Here is a 4,467-nt window from a genome sequence, read left to right as displayed (position 1 = left end):
AATCATATCTTTTCAATCAAACCTTTTTCAAAATCAATTTCTTTCCTTTTTCAAAGATAATTGCTAACAATTAATGATTTGATTGAACATTTTAAGTATGTTGCCTTTTCTGTTGAGAAAGGTTTAATGTTTGAATCATATCTTTTCTTGTTAGCCAAGTAATTAATTTTAAATTCAAATCTTTTTTAAAATTGTTTTCAAATCATATCTTTTCAATCATATCTTTTTAAAAGCATAACTTTTCAATCATATCTTTTTAATCACATCTTTTTCAAAATAGTTTTCAATCATATCTTTTTAAATTCTAATTTCAAAATCTTTTTCTAAAATTACTTGATTTCTTCTCCATTCTTAGTTTTCGAAAATCATTTCAAGTTTTTCAAAATGTTTTTAAAATCTTTTACTTAATTTTCGAAAATTTCTTCCCCTCTTCTCACATCCTTCTATTTATGGAGTACCACTCCCCCTCAATGCACAATTCGAACTCTATCTCACTAAGTTCAAATTCTTCTACCTCTTCCTTCTAATTTTCTTTTTCTCTGACACCTCAAGGAATCTCTATACTGTGATATAGAGGATTCCATATTTTCTTGTTCTCTTCTCTTTCATATGAGCAGGAACAAAGACAAAGGCATTCTTGTTGAAGCTGACCCTGAACCTGAAAGGACCTTGAAGCGAAAGCCAAGAGAAGCTAAGGCACAACTCTCTGTAGAAGACCTAACAGAAATCTTCAAAGAAGAAGAACCCATGGCAGCCGAAAATAACAACAATGCCAACAATGCAAGGAAGGTGCTGGGTGACTTTACTGCACCTACTCCCGACTTCTATGGGAGAAGCATCTCTATCCCTGCCATTGGAGCAAACAACTTTGAGCTTAAGCCTCAATTAGTTTCTCTAATGCAACAGAATTGCAAGTTCCATGGACTTCCATTGGAAGATCCTCATCAGTTCTTAGCTGAATTCTTGCAAATCTGTGACACTGTCAAGACTAATGGGGTTGACCCTGAGGTCTACAGACTAATGCTATTCCCTTTTTGCTTTAAGAGACAGAGCTAGGACATGGTTGGACTCACAACCTAAAGAAAGCCTGAACTCATGGGAAAAGCTAGTCAATGCCTTCTTGGCAAAGTTCTTTCCACCTCAAAAATTGAGTAAGCTTAGAGTGGAAGTCCAAACCTTCAGACAGAAGGAAGGTGAATCCCTCTATGAAGCTTGGGAAAGATACAAACAATTGATCAGAAAATGTCCTTCTGACATGCTTTCTGAATGGAGCATCATAGGTATTTTCTATGATGGTCTCTCTGAACTGTCCAAGATGTCTTTGGATAGCTCTGCTGGAGGATCTCTTCATCTAAAGAAGACGCCTACAGAAGCTCAAGAGCTCATTGAAATGGTTGCAAATAACCAATTCATGTATACTTCTGAAAGGAATCCTGTGAACAATGGGACAAGTCAGAAGAAAGGAGTTCTTGAGATTGATACTCTGAATGCCATACTGGCTCAGAATAAAATATTGACTCAGCAAGTCAATTTGATTTCTCAAAGTCTGTCTGGAATGCAAAATGCACCAAGCAGTACTAAGGATGCTTCATCTGAAGAAGAAGCTTATGATCCTGAGAACCCTTCAATGGAAGAGGTGAATTACATGGGAGAACCCTATGGAAACACCTATAATTCTTCATGGAGAAATCACCCAAATTTCTCATGGAAGGATCAACAGAGACCTCAACAAGGTTTCAACAACAACAATGGTGGAGGAAACAGGTTTAGCAATGGCAAGCCTTTTCCATCATCTTCTCAGCAACAGATAGAGAATTCTAAGCAGAACCACTCTGACTTAGCAACCATGGTCTCTAACCTGATCAAAACCACTCAAAGTTTCATGACTGAAACAAGGTCCTCCATTAGAAATTTGGAGACACAAGTGGGACAGCTGAGCAGGAAAATTACTGAACTCCCTCCTAGTACTCTTCCAAGCAATACAGAAGAAAATCCGAAAGGAGAGTGCAAGGCCATCAACATGGCCGAATTTGGAGAGGAAGGAGAGGCAGTGAACGCCACTGAGGAAGACCTCAATGGGCGTGCACTGACCTCCAATGAGTTCCCTAATGAGGAACCATGGGAATCTGAGGCTCAAAATGAGACCATAAAGATTCCAATGAACTTACTTCTGCCATTCATGAGCTCTGATGAGTGTTCTTCCTCTGAAGAGGATGAGTATGTCACTGAAGAGCAAGTTGCTAAATACCTTGGAGCAATCATGAAGCTAAATGACAAGTTATTTGGAAATGAGACTTGGAAGAACAAACCTCCTTTGCTCACCAAAGAACTGGATGACTTGTCTAGGCAGAAATTACCTCAAAAGAGACAAGACCCTGGAAAGTTTTCAATACCTTGTACCATAGGCACCATGACCTTAAAGAAGGCTCTGTGTGACTTAGGGTCAAGTGTAAACCTCATGCCTCTCTCTGTAATGGAGAAGCTAGGGATCCTTGAGGTACAAGCTGCAAGAATCTCACTAGAGATGGTAGACAATTCAAGAAAACAAGCTTATGGACTTGTAGAGGATGTTTTGGTGAAGATTGAAGACCATTACATCCCTGCTGATTTCATAGTCCTAGAGACTGGGAAGTGCATGGATGAATCCATCATCCTTGGCAGACCATTCCTAGCCACAGCAAAGGCTGTGATTGATGTTGACAGAGGAGAACTGATCATTCAAGTGAATGAAGAATCCTTTGTGTTTAAGGCTCAAGGATATCTGATGAGCGGATAATTTGTACGCTTTTTGGCATTGTTTTTAGTATGTTTCTAGTATGATTTAGTTAGTTCTTAGTATATTTTTATTAATTTTTAGTTAAAATACACTTTTCTGGACTTTTCTATGAGTTTGTGTGTTTTTCTGTGATTTCAGGTATTTTCTGGCTGAAATTGAGGGACCTGAGCAAAAATCTGATTCAGAGACTGAAAAGGACTGCAGATGCTGTTGGATTCTGACCTCCCTGCACTCAAAGTGGATTTTCTGGAGCTACAGAAGCCCAATTGGCGCGCTGTCAACGGCGCTGGAAAAGTAGACATCCTGGGCTTTCCAGCAATATATGATAGTCCATACTTTGCCCAAGTTTTGATGGCCCAAACCGGCGTTCAAAGTCACCCTCAGAATTCCCAGCGTTAAACGCCGGAACTGGCACCAAAGTGGGAGTTAAACGCCCAAACTGGCACAAAAGCTGGCGTTTAACTCCAAGAAGAGTCTCTACACGAAAAATGCTTCATTGCTCAGCCCAAGCACACGCCAAGTGGGCCCATAAGTGGATTTTTATGTCATTTACTCATCTTTGTAATTCTTAAGCTACTAGTTCCCTATAAGTAGGACCTTTTACTATTGTATTTTCATCTTGGTTCTTCTGGTTCCCTCTTTGGGACCGAAGCCAATGATCACTCTTGTTCTTATGTATTTTCAACGGTGGAGTTTCTACACACCATAGATTAAGGTGTGGAGCTCTGCTGTACCTCGAGTATTAATGCAATTACTATTGTTCTTCTATTCAATTCCGCTTGTTCTTTGTCCAAGATATCACTTGTTCTTCAACTTGATGAATGTGATGATCCGTGACACTCATCATCATTCTCACTCATGAACAAAGTGACTGACAACCACTCTTGTTCTACAAGCATACGAGTAAGGTTTATTACTTGGACGACCCAGTGCACTTGCTGGTTAGTTGTGCGGAGTTGTGATAAAGAGTTGAGATTGCAATGAGCGTACCATGTTGATGGCGCCATTGATGATCACAATTTCGTGCACCAATATCCCTCTGTCACCTTGGAGAGGAAGCATGAAAAGCTTCTCTCAAAACAGAGTCAAACAGAGCCCCCACAGTCAAACTCTAAGTTTGGTGTTGGGAGGCCACAACCAAACTCTAAGTTTGGTGTTGAACCCCCACATTCAAACTCTAATTTTGGTGTTGGGAGGTTCCAACATTGCTCTGAGCATTTGTGAGGCTCCATGAGAGCCCACTGTCAAGCTACTGACATTAAAGAAGCGCTTGTTGGGAGGCAACCCAATGTTATATGTTATCTATTTTCCTTTGTTATTTTATGTTTTCTGTAGGTTGATGATCATGAGAAGTCACAAAATCAATTGAAAAAGCAAAAACAGAATGAAAAACAGGAAGAAAAACAGCACACCCTGAAGGAAGAACCTACTGGCATTTAAACGCCAGTAAGGCTAGCAGATGGGCGTTTAATGCCCAGTCTGGCACCATTCTGGGCGTTTAACACCAGAAAGGGGCACCAGACTAGCGTTAAACGCCAGATATGGGCAAGCACTTGGCGTTAAACGCCAGAAATGGGCACCAGCCCGGCGTTTAACGCCAGAATTGGCTCAAAACGCATTTTTGCATGCCATTTGGTGCAGGGATGACTTTTCCTTGACACCTCAGGATCTGTGGACCCCACAGGATCCCC

At 40.5% G+C, this 4,467-nt stretch overlaps 1 non-coding gene across 1 annotated transcript; it reads right to left on the bottom strand.

Annotated features, from left to right (window-relative positions):
• Positions 1–1,153: 1,153 nt before the first annotated feature.
• LOC130959713 (small nucleolar RNA R71) lies at positions 1,154–1,261 on the bottom strand. Its single transcript, XR_009078781.1, has one exon. It is a non-coding gene; the product is annotated as a small nucleolar RNA R71 (small nucleolar RNA).
• Positions 1,262–4,467: the final 3,206 nt, after the last annotated feature.

The sequence above is a fragment of the Arachis stenosperma genome, chromosome 10, assembly GCF_014773155.1.
Source record: "Arachis stenosperma cultivar V10309 chromosome 10, arast.V10309.gnm1.PFL2, whole genome shotgun sequence".
Lineage (NCBI taxonomy): Eukaryota > Viridiplantae > Streptophyta > Magnoliopsida > Fabales > Fabaceae > Arachis > Arachis stenosperma.
Note: the sequence above shows the minus strand (reverse complement) of the source record. Positions and strands in the feature narration are given on the sequence as shown.